The sequence below is a fragment of the Carcharodon carcharias genome, chromosome 7, assembly GCF_017639515.1.
Source record: "Carcharodon carcharias isolate sCarCar2 chromosome 7, sCarCar2.pri, whole genome shotgun sequence".
NCBI lineage: Eukaryota > Metazoa > Chordata > Chondrichthyes > Lamniformes > Lamnidae > Carcharodon > Carcharodon carcharias.
Window position 1 is genome coordinate 529,825 of NC_054473.1, and position 17,870 is coordinate 547,694.

Consider the following 17,870-nt stretch of genomic DNA (forward strand, 5'->3'; position numbering starts at 1 on the left):
GATGTGCTGGGCTCCTCCATCATTGAGGATGGGGATGTTTGTGGAGCATCCTCCTCCAGTGAGTTGTTTATCTGTCCACCACCATTCACCACTGGATGTGGCAGGACTGCAGAGCTTAGATCTGATCTGTTGGTTGTGGGATCGCTTAGCTCTGTCTATCACTTGCTGCTTATGCTGTTTGACACACAAGTAGTCCTGTGTTATAGCTTCTACAGGTTGACACCTCATTTTTAGGTATGCCTGGTGCTGCTCCTGGCATGCCCTTCTGCACTCTTCATTGAACCAGGGTTGATCCCTGGCTTAAAAACAAAAAAACTGCGGATGCTGGAAATCCAAAACAAAAACAAAAACAGAATTACCTGGAAAAACTCAGCAGGTCTGGCAGCATCGGCGGAGAAGAAAAGAGTTGACGTTTCGAGTCCTCATGACCCTTCGACAGAACTTGAGTTCGAGTCCAAGAAAGAGTTGAAATATAAGCTGGTTTAAGGTGTGTGTGTGGGGGGCAGAGAGAGAGAGAGAGAGAGAGAGATGTGGAGGGGGGGTGTGTGGTTGTAGGGACAAACAAGCAGTGATGGAAGCAGATCATCAAAAGATGTCAACAACAATAGAACAAAAGAACACAGAGGTGTCGAAGTTGGTGATATTATCTAAACGAATGTGCTAATTAAGAATGGATGGTAGGGCACTCAAGGTATAGCTCTAGTGGGGGTGTTTTTTTTTAAATAATGGAAATAAGTGGGAAAAGGAAAATCTTTATAATTTATTGGAAAAAAAAGGAAGGGGGAAACAGAAAGGGGGTGGGGATGGGGGAGGGAGCTCACGACCTAAAGTTGTTGAATTCAATATTCAGTCCGGAAGGCTGTAAAGTGCCTAGTTGGAAGATGAGGTGTTGTTCCTCCAGTTTGCGTTGGAGCCTGACGCATTGATCCAGGGTTGATCCCCTAGCTTGATGGTAATGGTAGAGTTGGGGATATGCTAGCCAATGAGGTTACAGATTGTGTTCGAATACAATTCTGCTGCTGCTGATGGCCCACAGCACCTCATGGATGCCCAGTCTTCAGTTGCTAGATCTGTTTGAAATCTATCCCATTTAGCATGATGGTAGTGCCACAAAACACAACAAAAAAACAAAGAATAACTAATTAAGGCTAATTAAATCCTGCTTTCTACCCTTAATTAGCACATTCCTTAGATAATATCACCACCTTCAACACCTCTTTGTCCTTTTGTCTATGACATGTTTTGGTTATCTCCACCTATCAGTGGCCGTCTATCCACTCTACCTGTCCCACCCTCTCCCCTTAAACCAGCTTATATTTCACCTCTCTTCTATTTTTCCTTAGTTCTGTTGAATAGTCATGCGGACTCGAAACGTTAACTGTGTTCCTCTCTGCAGATGCTGCCAGACCTGCTGAGTTTTTCCAGGTATTTTTGTTTTTGTTTTTGTTCACCAATGATTCTGTTTGATTAAAATAAACCTGAAAATCAGGGAATGTACATATGGTCAGTCAGAATCCCCCCAAAATTTTACAACACAGAAGGAGGCCATTCAGCCCATCAAGTGGAGCTGAAAATTGATATTTAATACTTTAGATGCACATGATTTCTTCAATCTAATTTTATCTACCTCCCTGATAACTCAGTGAAGGACCCAGTCAGTAACTGAGCAGACAGAACAAATTCCATAAAATTAAACAAGGGCAGCAGACACATGGGAACACCACCACCTGGAAGTTCCCCCCCAAATCACTCACCATCCTGACTTGGAAATATATCGGCTGTTCCTTCACTGTCACTGGGTCAAAATCCTGGAACTCCCTCCCTAACAGCACAGTGGGTGTACCTACACCACATGGACTGCAGTGGTTCAAGAAGGCAGCTCACCACCACCTTCTCAAGGGTAATTAGGGATGGGCAATAAATGCTGGCCCAGCCAGTGATACCCACAAATCTGAAATGAAACCAGCAGGTCAGGCAGTGTCCGTGGAGAGGCAAACAGAGTTAATGCTTCAGTTAAGTGGCCTTTCATCAGAACTGGCAAAGATTCTGAGGAAAGAACAACTTGCACCCTCAGTGTGGTCACAGTTAACCAGAGCTCAGGGCAGTAGCTGGAAGTTAGACTATACCCCAGTCTCCTGGTGGGTGCAGGAGGGAACACCATGTGAGTTTTGCCTCTGAGAGGCTAGTTCACTTCAGCAGCAGCTGGGGTGATGGGGCAAAGGGGGGTGGGGGTCAGTATTGCTGCTGAACCTTAAACTTGTGAATAGGGGGATTCCAACCAGAGGGAACTGGACAATTTCTAAAAATTACCTGGCAATAAGGAATGAGGTCAAGAAAATTACTGAGTAAATTGGGCTTCTATTCTCTGGAGTTTAGAAGAATGAGAGGCGATCTTGTTGAAATCTACAAAATTCTGAGGGGTTTGACAGGGTGGACCCTGAGAGATTGTTTCCACTGGTCGGGGAATCTAAAACACGGGGAAACAGTCTCAGGATAAGAGGCCGATCATTCAGGGCTGAGATGAGGAGAAATTTCTTCATTCAAAGTGAATCTTTGGAATTCTCTACCCCAGAGGGTTGTGGATGCTCCATCGCTGAATATATTTCAGGCTGGGAGATGCAGGGAATTCTATGATAAGGGGAAAGGACGGGAAAGTGGGGTTGGAGCCCAGGATCAGCTATGATTGTATTGAAAGGTGGAGCAAGCTCGATGGGCCAAATGGATTACTCCTGCTCGAACTTGTTGTCTTCTTGTAGACTGCAATTTGTGTGGATTCCAAGTTGGTCCATTCAGTACATAGCATTAATAACCAAAGACCTTCTGATGAAGGACTATCAGGAAGGTGAGGAACAGGGTAGCCTGAAGAGTGAAATATTTCCCCTACCCTGCTCACCCGGTCCCCACTCTCAGCCTCCCTCGAACTTTCCCTTACACCTACCCAGTTCCAAACAAAATGAATGCAGGCTATAAGTGTCCAGAAGGGGAGTTTGAATAACCAATTCAAACACATTGGTTATTAGGAATTGATCTACAGCCAGTTGGCTGGAGTTACTGCAGAAAGTGCCAGAACGACAAACAATCTCTGTTTACACAGTGAGTAAATCCCAGCACCAGTTTGGATAATTTATCTTGTTTCATTCTTAATAACAGTTCATATTTTATAAGTAACAGTTAGATAACAGGAAAATAACTGAACTTTAAATAGCATTGGCGGGGATGAGTGAATGGCAAAAGTTTGAGAGAACTAAAATATGATTGTGAAATATTATTAGGAACGTAAATTGTGCAAAACTGAACCAATAACGAGAGTGAAGATTTCAATGGAAACACAGGCACGATAAAAAGCGGTACAGTCCTACACACACTGACTCTCACTGGGGTACAGTCCCACACATACTGACTCTCATAGGGGTACAGTTCCACACACACTGACTCTCACTGGGGTACAATCCTGCGCACACTGACTCTCACTGGGGTACAGTTCCACACACACAGACTCTCACTGGGGTACAGTTCCACACACACAGACTCTCACTGGGGTACAATCCGGCGCATGCAGACTCTCATTGGGGTACAGTTCCACACACACTGACTCTCACTGGGGTACAGTCCCACACACACTGACTCTCACTGGGGTACAGTCCCACACATACTGACTCTCACTGGGGTACAGTTCCACACACACTGACTCTCACTGGGGTACAGTTATACACACACTGACTCTCACTGGGGTACAGGTTCCAAACACACTGATGCACACTGGGGTATGGGTCCCACACACACATTGACTCTCACTGGGGTACAATCCTGCGCACACTGACTCTCACTGGGGTACAATCCTGCGCACACTGACTCTCACTGGGGTACAGTTCCACACACACAGACTCTCACTGGGGTACAGTTCCACACACACAGACTCTCACTGGGGTACAGTTCCACACACACTGACTCTCACCGAGGTACAGTTACACACACACTGACTGTCACTGAGGTACAATCCTGCGCACGCTGACTCTCACTGGGACACAGTCCCACACACACTGACTCTCACTGGGGTATAGTTCCACACACACGGACACTCACTGGGGTACAGTTCTGCGCACGCTGACTCTCACTGGGGTATAGTTCTACAAACACTGACTCACACTGGGGTACAATCCCACACACACTGAATCTTCCAGGGTTACAGATCCATGCATACTGACATTCACTGGGATACGTCCCACACACAGTGACTCTATCTGGGATACATTTCCACAGAAACTGATTCTCACTGGGGTACAGTTCTACACACACTGACTCTCACTGGGGTACAGTTCCACACACACTGACTCTCACTGGGGTACAGTTCTACACACACTGACTCTCACTGGGGTACAGTTCCACACACACTGACTCTCACTGGGGTACAATTCTACACACACTGACTCTCACTGAGATACAGTTCTACACACTGACTCTCACTGGGGTACAGTTCTACACACACTGACTCTCACTGGGGTACAGTTCTACACACACTGACTCTCACTGGGGTACAGTTCCACACACACTGACTCTCACTGAGATACAGTTCTACACACTGACTCTCACTGGGGTACAGTTCTACACACACTGACTCTCACTGGGGTACAGTTCTACACACACTGACTCTCACTGGGGTACAGTTCCACACACACTGACTCTCACTGGGGTACAGTTCCACACACACTGATTCTCTCTGGGGACCAGTTCCACATACATTGACTCTCAATGGGGTACAGTTCTACACACACTGATTCTCACTGGGTTACAGTCCCACACACACTGACTCTCACTGGGGTACAGTTCTACACACACTGATTCTCACTGGGTTACAGTCCCACACACACTGACTCTAACTGGGGTACAGTTCCACACACACTGACTCTCACTGGGTTACAGTCCCACACACACTGACTCTCACTGGGTTACAGTCCCACACACACTGACTCTCACTGGGTTACAGTCCCACACACACTGACTCTCACTGGGTTACAGTCCCACACACACTGACTCTCACTGGGGTACAGTTACACACACACTGACTCTCACTGGGGTACAATTCCACATACTCTGACTCTCACTGGGGTACGGGTCCCACACACACTGACTCTCACTTGGGTACAATCCTGCGCTCGCTGACACTCACTGGGACACAGTCCCACACACACTGAATCTCACTGGGGTACATTTCCGTGCATGCGGACTCTCACTGGGGTACAGTTCCGTGCATGAGGACTCTCACTGGGGTACAGTTCTACACACACTGACTCACACTGGGGTACAGTTCCACACATACTGAATCTTCCAGGGTTACAGATCCACGCATAATGACACTCATTGGGATACAGTCCCACACACACATTGACTCTATCTGGGATACATTTCCACAGAAACTGTTTCTCACTGAGGTACAATTCCACGGACACTGACTCTCACTGGGGTACAGTCCCACATACACTGACTCTCACTGGGGTACAGTTCCACACACACTGACTCTCACTGGGGTACAGTCCCACACACACTGACTCTCAATGGTGTACAGTCCCACACACACTGACTCTCACTGGGGTACAATCCTGCGCACGCTGACTCTCACTGGGACACAGTCCCACACACCTTGACTCTCACTGGGGTACAGTTCCGTGCATGCGGACTCTCACTGGGGTACAGTCCCACATACACTGACTCTCACTGGGGTACAGTCCCACATACACTGACTCTCACTGGGGTACAGTTCCACACACACTGACTCTCACTGGGGTACAGTCCCACACACACTGACTCTCACTGGGGTCCAATTCACAGACACATTGATTCTCAATATGTCCAGTTCCATGCACACTGACTCTCACTGGGGTACAGTCCCACAAACACTAACTCTCTCTGAGGGACAATTCCACAAACAGTGACTCTGCCTGGGATCAAGTTCCATGCACACTGACTCTCACTGGTGTACAGTTGCACACACAGTGACTCTCACTGGGTAGCAATTCCAGACACACTGACTCTCACTGGGGTACAGCTCCACACACACTGACTCTCAATGTGGCTCTGGTTACACACGCACTGTCCCTCATTCGGGTACAGTCCCACACACACTGACTCGCGCTGTGGCACAATTCACAGGCACACTAATTCTCAATATGAACAATTCCACACTCAGGGGTACAGTCCCACACACACTGACTCTCCCTGGTGTACAGTTCAACACACACTGTCACTCATTGGGGTAAAGTTCCACACACACTGACTCTCCCTGGGGTACAATAGCACACACGCTGACCCTCACTTGGGTACAATTCCACACACACTGAATCTTCCTAGGTTACAGATCAAAGCATACTGACTCTCACTGGGATAAAGTCTCACACACACAGTTCCACACACGTTGACTCCCATTCGGGTACAGTTGCACACACATTGATCCTTACTAGGGTACAGTTTCAGCCACACTGACTGTCACTGGGGTACAGTCCCACACACACTGGCTCACACTGAGGTACAGTTTCACACACACTAACTCTCATTGGGGTACAGTCCCACACACACTGGCTCACACTGAGGTACAGTTTCACACACACTAACTCTCATTGGGGTACAGTCCCACACACACTGAACCTCATTGGGATACAGTTCCACAGGCAATTGCTCTCAGTAGGGTAAAGTCCAACACACACACTGACTCTCTCCGGGATCCAGTTCCACATACACTGACTCTCACTTGGGTACAGTCCAACACACAGGTAATTCTGTTTTTGTTTTGGATTTCCAGCATCCGCAGTTTTTTTGTTTTTATCTGTGTTTAATTGACTGCCACTGCTCTTCAAGAAATGCCTACCTCCTTGAAGAAGTTCTGTTCCTCTCTGCGACAAGATTTCCGGATCTCTCTGTTGCCTTGTTCACCTTCATTGCTTTCCATTTCTCTCCTAGTGTTTGACAAGGTGTTTACTAAAACCCGCTTTCACAGCCATATCTCCTTTCTCAGTGACTGTCTCCGTCTCCGACTTACCCCACGTGGATTTCAACTGAAATTCCACCCCTCATGTTTCGAACCCACCCAGGATTACAGGTATTTCCGGGACATAAAACACTCCTCGGACTGCTGTTCCCGTCACATTCTGAAATCCACTCTCAGTGCCATGCGCCGCCATATGAACACACTCGACCTCTCCCTCCAGCAGCACCGCCGTACACTTTTTCAAAGCTGCGCGTGCCCCCAGTTTCATTTTATCCTTCGGCTCATCCGACTCCTCAACAAGAAACTTTTTCTCTTTCTCTCAAGTGCTAAGGAACGCAAGCTGCAACAACTCATCGACACCAACACCCATCTAGGACCCTCCACCCCTGCCTGTCCCTCCGTCCCCACCCTTTCTTCCAGTCCCAACCCCAGCCGTGTATTCACTATACCCCCTGACCTTCCCCTCTCCGACGTTGAACGTTCAGTGCTCAGCAAAGGACTTAGTTTCATAGCCTTACGCCCTCACCTCAATGAATTTCGGGCTCGGCATGATACTGAACTCTTCTTCCGCCGTCTTCGTCTCCGGGCTCACTTCTTTGGGCAGGAGTCCTCTCCCAGTTCAACGGATCCTTTTACCCATCTTCAATATTCTCCGTCCACCTGGACCCCTCCCTCTGGATTCTTACCTTCTCTCGATCTTTTCATTGAGAACTGTCGGCGCGACATTAGTCGTCTCAATTTCTCTGCTCCTCTCACCCATTCTAACCTGTCTCTCTCTGAACTTACTGCACTCCATTCTCTCAGGTCCAACCCTGACATTGTCATCAAACCCGCTGACAAGGGTGGTGCTGTTGTTGTCTGGCGCACTGACCTCTACCTCGCGGAGGCTGAGCGTCAACTCGCAGACACTTCCTCCTACCTCTCCCTGGACCATGACCCCACCACTGAACATCAAGCCACTGTTTCCAGGACTGTCACTGACCTCATCTCCTCTGGGGATCTCCCTCCCACAGCTTCCAACCTGATAGTCGCCCAACCTCGGACGGCCCGCTTCTATCTCCTACCCAAAATCCACAAACAGAACTGCCCCGGTAGACCGATCGTCTCAGCTTGCTCCTGCCCCACAGAACTCATTTCTCGTTATCTTGACTCCCTTCTCTCTCCCCTTGTCCAGTCCCTTCCCACCTACATCCGTGATTCCTCTGACACCTTACGTCACATCAACAATTTCCAGTTCCCTGGCCCCAACCGCTTCCTCTTCACCATGGACGTCCAATCCGTCTACACCTCCATCCCCCACCAGGATGGTCTGAGGACCTTTAGCTTCTTCCTCGAACAGAGGCCCGAACAATCCCCATCCACCACTACTCTCCTCCGTCTGGCTGAACTTGTTCTCACACTGAACAATTTCTCCTTCAACTCCTCTCACTTCCTCCAAATAAAAGGTGTGGCTATGGGTACCCGCATGGGCCCCAGCTATGCCTGTCTCTTTATGGGGTATGTGGAACATTCCTTGTTCCAGTCCTACTCCGGCCCCCTTCCACAACTCTTTCTCCGGTACATCGATGATTGCTTCGGTGCCGCTTCAAGCTCTCATCAGGACTTGGAAAAATTTATTAATTTTGCTTCCAATCTCCACCCCTCCATCATTTTCACGTGGTCCATCTCTGACACTTCCCTTCCCTTCCTTGACCTCTCTGTCTCAATCTCTGGTGATAGACTGTCTACCAATATCCATTACAAACCCACCGACTCCCACAACTATCTCGACTACAGCTCCTCACACCCCACTTCCTGTAAGGACTCCATCCCATTCTCTCAGTTCCTTCGCCTCCATCGCATCTGTTCCGATGATGCTACATTCAAAAACAGTTCCTCTGACATGTCCTCCTTCTTCCTTAACCGAGGTTTTCCACCCACGGTCGTTGACAGGGCCCTCAACCGTGTCCGGCCCATCTCCCGCGCATCCGCCCTCACGCCTTCTCCTCCCTCCCAGAAACATGATAGGGTCCCCCTTGTCCTCACTTATCACCCCACCTGCCTCCGCATTCAAAGGATCATCCTCCGCCATTTCCGCCAACTCCAGCATGATGCCACCACCAAACACATCTTCCCTTCACCCCACTTATCGGCATTCCGTAGGGATCGCTCCCTCCGGGACACCCTGGTCCACTCCTCCATCACCCCCTACTCCTCAACCCCCTCCTATGGCACAACCCCATGCCCACGCAAAAGATGCAACACCTGCCCCTTCACTTCCTCTCTCCTCACCGTCCAAGGACCCAAACACTCCTTTCAAGTGAAGCAGCATTTCACTTGCATTTCCCCCAACTTAGTCTACTGCATTCGTTGCTCCCAATGTGGTCTCCTCTACATTGGAGAGACCAAACGTAAACTGGGCGACCGCTTTGCAGAACACCTGCGGTCTGTCCGCAAGAATGACCCAAACCTCCCTGTCGCTTGCCATTTCAACACTCCACCCTGCTCTCTTGCCCACATGTCTGTCCTTGGCTTGCTGCATTGTTCCAGTGAAGCCCAACGCAAACTGGAGGAACAACACCTCATCTTCCGACTAGGGACTTTACAGCCTTCCGGACTGAATATTGAATTCAACAACTTTAGGTCGTGAGCTCCCTCCCCCATCCCCACCCCCTTTCTGTTTCCCCCTTTTTTTTTCCAATAAATTATAAAGCTTTTCCTTTTCCCACCTATTTCCATTATAAAAAAAAACCCACTAGAGCTATACCTTGAGTGCCCTACCATCCATTCTTAATTAGCACATTCGTTTAGATAATATCACCAACTTTAACTTTAACACCTATGTGTTCTATTGTACTATTGTCGTTGACATCTTTTGATGATCTGCTTCTATCACTGCTTGTTTGTCCCTACAACCACACCAACTCCCTCCACCTCTCTGTCTCTCTATCTCTCCGCCCCCCACACACACACCTTAAACCAGCTTATATTTCAGCTCTTTCCTGGACTCGAACTCAAGTTCTGTCGAAGGGTCATGAGGACTCGAAACGTCAACTCTTTTCTTCTCCGCCAATGCTGCCAGACCTGCTGAGGTTTTCCAGGTAATTCTGTTTTTGTTTTGGATTTCCAGCATCCACAGTTTTTTTGTTTTTACACACTGATCCTTGTTGGGGTGCAGTCCCACATGCATTGACACTCAATGGGGTCCAGTTCCACTTACGATGACCACACTGAGGGACAGTTTCACACACGTTGATTCTCACTGGGGTACAGTCCCACACACACTGATTGTCACTGGGGTACAGTCACACACACACTGACCCTCACTGGGGTACAGTTGCACACACACTGAGACTCATTGGGGTACAGTTCCACGCACAGTGACCCTCACTGGGGTACAGTTTCACAGACACTGACTCTATCGGGGATACAGTTCCACAGACACTGACTCTCACTGGGGTACAGTTCCACATACATTGACTCTCAATGGGGTACAGTCCCACGCACAGTGACTCACACTGGTGAACAGTTCTACCACACTGACTCTCACTGGTGCACAGCTCCACACACACACTGACTCTCACTGGAGTACAGTTCCACACGCACTGACACACATTGGGGTAAAGTTACACACACACACTGAATCTCACTGCTGCACAGTTCCACACATACTAATTCTCACTGGGGTACAGGTCCACACACACTTACCCTCACTGGGGTACAGTTTCACAGACACTGACTCTCACTGGGATACAGTTCCACATACATTGACTCTCAATGGGGTACAGTCTCACTCACACTGACTCACATTGGTGTACAGTTCTACCACACTGTCTCTCACTGGTGTACAGTTCAACACACACTGACTCTCACTGGTGTACAGTTCTACCACACTGTCTCTCACTGGTGTACAGTTCAACACACACTGACTCTCACTGGTGTACAGTTCTACCACACTGTCTCTCACTGGTGTACAGTTCCACATACACTGACTCTCACTGGTGTACAGTTCCACACACACTGACTCTCACTGGTGTACAGTTCAACACACACTGACTCTCACTGGTGTACAGTTCTACCACACTGTCTCTCACTGGTGTACAGTTCCACATACACTGACTCTCACTGGGGTACAGTTCTACATGCACTGGCTCTCACTGGAGTACAGTTCCACACACACTGACATACATTCGGGTAAAGCTCCACACACACTGACTCTCACTGGGGTACAGTTCCACACATACTAATTCTCACTGGGATACAGTTCCACACACATTGACTCTCACTGGGGTACAGTCCCACACACACTGACTCTCACTGGGGTACAGTTCCACACATACTAATTCTCACTGGGATACAGTTCCACACACATTGACTCTCACTGGGGTACAGTCCCACACACACTGACTCTATCTGAGACACAGTCCCACACACACTGGCTCTCACTGCGGTACAGGTCCCACAAACACTGACCCTCAGTGGGGTACAGGTTCCACACACACTGACTCTCACTGGGATACATTCCCACAAACACTGACCCTCACTGGGGTACAGTTCTACACACACTGACTCTTACTGGGGTACAGATCCACGCATACTGACTTTATCTGGGATACAGTTCCACACATACTGACTCTCATCAGGATACAGTTCCGCACACATTGACTCTCATTGGGGTAAAGTTGCACACACATTGATTCTTACTGGGGTACAATTTCACACACACTGACTCACCTGGGGTACAGTCCCACACAAACTGAACCTCATTGGGGTACAGATTCCACAGGCACTTGCTCTCAGTAGGGTAAAGTCCAACACACACACTGACTCTCACTGGGATATAGTCCCACATACACTGACTTTATCTGGAGTCCAGTTCCACATACACTGACGCTTATTGGGGTACAGTTCCACACACACTGGCTCTCACTGCGGTACAGGTCCCACACATGCGGACCCTCACTGGGGTACAGTTCCACAGACACTGACTCTCACTGGGATACAGTCCCACACACACTGACTCACACTGGTGTACAGCACCACACACACTGACACTCACTGGGGTACATTTCCACACACATTGGCTCTCACTGGAATATAGTTCCACAGGCACTGACAAACATTGGGGTAAAGTTACACACACACTGACTCTCACTGGAATATAGTTCCACAGGCACTGACAAACATTGGGGTAAAGTTACACACACACTGACTCTCACTGGTGTACAGCAGCACACACACTGACTCTCATTGGTGTACAGTTCCACACACACTGACTCACACTGGTGTACAGCACCACACACACTGACTCACACTGCGGTACAGTCCCACACACACTGATTCTCACTGGGGTACAGTTCCACACACACTGACACACATTGGGGTAAAGTTAAACACAAACACTGACTCTCACTGGTGCACAGTTCCACAAATATTAATTCTCGCTGGGGTACAGTTCCACACACACTGACCCTCACTGGGGTACAGTTTCACAGACACTGACTCTATCGGGGATACAGTTCCACAGACACTGACTCTCACTGGGGTACATTTCCACATACATTGACTCTCAATGGGGTACAGTCCCACACACACTGACTCTCACTGGGGTACAGTTCCACATACATTGACTCTCAATGGGGTACAGTCCCACGCACAGTGACTCTCACTGGGGCACAGTTCTACCACACTGACTCTATCTGAGACACAGTCCCACACACACTGGCTCTCACTGCGGTACAGGTCCCACACACACTGACTCTCACTGGGGTGCAGTTCTACACACACTGACTCTCACTGGGGTACAGATCCACGTATACTGACTTTATCTGGGATACAGTTCCACACATACTGACTCTTACTGGGATACAGTTCCACACAAATTGACTCTCATTGGGGTAAAGTTGCACACACATTGATTCTTACTGGGGTACAGTTTCACACACACTGACTCACCTGGGGTACAGTCCCACACAAACTGAACCTATTGGGGTACAGATTCCACAGGCACTTGCTCTCAGTAGGGTAAAGTCCAACACACACACTGACTCTCACTGGGATACAGTCCCACAAACACTGACTTTATCTGGAGTCCAGTTCCACATACACTGACTCTTACTCGGGTACAGATCCACGCATACTGACTCGCACCGGGATGCAGTTCCACACACTGGCTCTCACTGTGGTACAGGTCCCACAAACACGGACCCTCACTGGAGTACAGTTCCACACACACTGACTCACACTGGTGTACTGCACCACATGCACTGGCACTCACTGGGGAACATTTCCACACGCACTGGCTCTCACTGGGGTACAGTTCCACACACACTGACTCTCACTGGGGTACAGTTCCACACACACTGACTCTCACTGGGTTACAGTCCCACACACACTGACTCTCACTGGGGAACATTTCCACACACACAGACTCTCACTGGAGTACAGTTCCACACGCTTGACACACATTGGGGTAAAGTTCCACACACACTGACTCTCACTGGGGTACAGTTCCACGCACACTGACCCTCACTGGGATACAGTTCCACATACATTGACTCTCAATGGGGTACAGTCCCACACACACTGACTCACACTGGTGTACAGTTCTACCACACTGTCTCTCACTGGTGTACAGTTCCACATACACTGACTTTATCTGGGATGCAGTTCCACACACATTGACTGTCATTGGGGTACAGTTGAACACACATTGATTCTTACTGGGGTCCAGTTTCATCCACACGGACTCCCTCTGGGGTACAATCCAACACACACTGACTCTCACTGGGGTACAGTTCCACACGTACTGGCTCTCACTGGGGTACAGTTCCACACGCACTGCCTCTCACTGGAGTACAGTTTCACACATACTAATTCTCACTGGGGTACAGTTCCACACACATTGACTCTCATTGGGGTACAGCTGCACACACATTGATCCTTAATCGGGTACAGTTTCACCCACACTGACTGTCACTGGGGTACAAACGCAGACACACAGACTCACACTGGGGAACAGTTCCACACACACTGACTCTCCTGGGGTACAGTCCTACACACACTGAAGCTCATTGGGTTACAGTTCCACAGGCATTGCTCTCCGTAGGGTAAAGTCCAGCACACACAATGACTCTCCCTGGGGTCCAGTTCCACATACACTGACTTTTATTGGGGTACAGTCCCACACGCATTGCCACTCAATGGGGTCCAATTCCATTTACACTGATCACACTGAGGGCAGTCCCACACACACTGACTCTCACTGGGGTAAAGTCAGACACACAATGACTCTCACTGGGGTACAGTTCCACACGCACTGGCTCTCACTGGGGTACAGTTCCACAAACACTGACTCTCACTTGGGTAAAGTCTGACACACAATGACTCTCACTGGGGTACAGTTCCACATGCACTGCCTCACACTGGAGTACAGTTCAACACACACTGGCTCTCACTGGAGTACAGTTCCACACACACTGACACATATTGGAGTAAAGTTCCACACACACTGACTCTCACTGGGGAACAGTCCCACACACACTGACTCTCACTGGGGTACAGTTCCACACACACTGACTCTCACTGGGGCACAGTTGCACACACACTGACTCTCATTGGGGTACAGTTCCACACACACTGACTCTCACTGGGGTACAGTTCAACACACACTGACCTTCACTAGGGTGCAGTTGCACACACACTGACTCTCACTGGGGTACAAACCCACACACAATTACTATTACGGGGTTACAGATCCACGAATACTGACTCTCACTGGGATACAGTCCCACACACACTGACTTTATCTGGGATGCAGTTCCACACACATTGACTGTCATTGGGGTACAGTTGAACACACATTGATTCTTACTGGGGTCCAGTTTCATCCACACGGACTCCCTCTGGGGTACAATCCAACACACACTGACTCTCACTGGGGTACAGTTCCACACGTACTGGCTCTCACTGGGGTACAGTTCCACACGCACTGCCTCTCACTGGAGTACAGTTTCACACATACTAATTCTCACTGGGGTACAGTTCCACACACATTGACTCTCATTGGGGTACAGCTGCACACACATTGATCCTTAATCGGGTACAGTTTCACCCACACTGACTGTCACTGGGGTACAAACGCAGACACACAGACTCACACTGGGGAACAGTTCCACACACACTGACTCTCCTGGGGTACAGTCCTACACACACTGAAGCTCATTGGGTTACAGTTCCACAGGCATTGCTCTCCGTAGGGTAAAGTCCAGCACATACAATGACTATGCCTGGGGTCCAGTTCCACATACACTGACTTTTATTGGGGTACAGTCCCACACGCATTGCCACTCAATGGGGTCCAATTCCATTTACACTGATCACACTGAGGGCAGTCCCACACACACTGACTCTCACTGGGGTAAAGTCAGACACACAATGACTCTCACTGGGGTACAGTTTTACACGCACTGGCTCTCACTGGGGTACAGTTCCACATGCACTGGCTCTCACTGGAGTACAGTTCCACACATACTAATTCTCACTGGGGTACAGTTCCACACACATTGACTCTCATTGGGGTACAGCTGCACACACATTGATCCTTAATCGGGTACAGTTTCACCCACACTGACTGCCACTGGGGTACAAATGCGGACACACAGACTCACACAGGGGAACAGTTCTACACACACTGACTCTCCTGGGGTACAGTCCTACACACACTGAAGCTCATTGGGTTACAGTTCCACAGGCATTGCTCTCCGTAGGGTATAGTCCAGCACACACAATGACTCTCCCTGGGGTCCAGTTCCACATACACTGACTTTTATTGGGGTACAGTCCCACACGCATTGCCACTCAATGGGGTCCAATTCCATTTACACTGATCACACTGAGGGCAGTCCCACACACACTGACTCTCACTGGGGTAACGTCAGACACACAATGACTCTCACTGGGGTACAGTTTTACACGCACTGGCTCTCACTGGGGTACAGTTCCACACGCACTGCCTCTCACTGGAGTACAGTTCCACACATACTAATTCTCACTGGGGTACAGTTCCACACACATTGACTCTCATTGGGGTACAGCTGCACACACATTGATCCTTAATCGGGTACAGTTTCACCCACACTGACTGTCACTGGGGTACAAACGCGGACACACAGACTCACACTGGGGAACAGTTCCACACACACTGACTCTCCTGGGGTACAGTCCTACACACACTGAAGCTCATTGGGTTACAGTTCCACAGGCATTGCTCTCCATAGGGTAAAGTCCAGCACACACAATGACTCTCCCTGGGGTCCAGTTCCACATACACTGACTTTTATTGGGGTACAGTCCCACACGCATTGCCACTCAATGGGGTCCAATTCCATTTACACTGATCACACTGAGGGCAGTCCCACACACACTGACTCTCACTGGGGTAAAGTCAGACACACAATGACTCTCACTGGGGTACAGTTCCACATGCACTGCCTCACACTGGAGTACAGTTCAACACACACTGGCTCTCACTGGAGTACAGTTCCACACACACTGATTCTCACTGGGGTACAGTTCCATCCACACTGACTCTCACTGGGGTACGGGTCCCACACACACTGACTCTCACTGGGGAACAGTCCTACACACACTGACTCTCACTGGGGTACAGTTCCACACACACTGACTCTCACTGGGGTACAGTCCCACACACAGTGACTCTCATTGGGGTACAGTTCCACACACACTGACTCTCACTGGGGTACAGTTCCACACACACTGACTCTCACTGGGGCACAGTTGCACACACACTGACTCTCATTGGGGTACAGTTCCACACACACTGACTCTCACTGGGGTACAGTCCCACACACACTGACTCTCACTGGGGTACAGTTCCACACACACTGACTCTCACTGGGGTACAGTTCCACACACACTGACTCTCACTGGGGTACAGTTCCACACACATTGAATCTAAATAGGGTACAGTCCCACACACACTGACTCTCACTGGTGAACAGTTCTACCACACTAACTCTCACTGCTGTACAGTTCCACACACACTGACTCTTACTGGGGTAGAGTTCCACACACATTGAATCTAAATTGGGTACAGTCCCACACACACTGACTCTCACTGGTGAACAGTTCTACCACACTAACTCTCATTGCTGTACAGTTCCACACACACTGACTCTTACTGGGGTACAGTTCCACACACACTGTCTCTCCCTGGGGTACAATACCACACACACTGACCTTGCCGAGCGTGCAGTTGCACACACACTGACTCTCACTGGGGCACAGATTCACGCATACTGACTCTCACTGGGATACAGTCCCACACACACTGACTTTATCTAGGATACAGTTCCACACACATTGACTCTCATTGGGGTACAGTTGAACACACACTGATTCTTATTAGGGTACAGATTCACCCACACTGACTGTCACTGGGGTACAAACGCGGACACACTGACTCACACAGGGGAACAGTTTCATTCGCACTGATTCTTATTGGGGTATAGTCCCACACACATTGACACTCAATGGGGCCCAGTTCCACTTAAACTTACCACACTGCGGGACAGTTCCACACACACTGACTCCCACTGGGGTACAGTCACACACACACTGACTCTCACTGGGGTACAGTTCCACATATGCTGGCTCTCACTGGAGTACAGTTCCACACACACTGGCTCTCACTGGGGTACAGCTCCACAAACACTGACTCTTATTGGCGTACAGTTCCAGACACACTGACTCTCACTGGGGTACAGCTCCACAAACACTGACTCTTATTGGCGTACAGTTCCAGACACACTGACTCTCACTGGGGTACAGCTCCACACACACTGACTCTTATTGGCGTACAGTTCCAGACACACTGACTCTCACTGGGGTA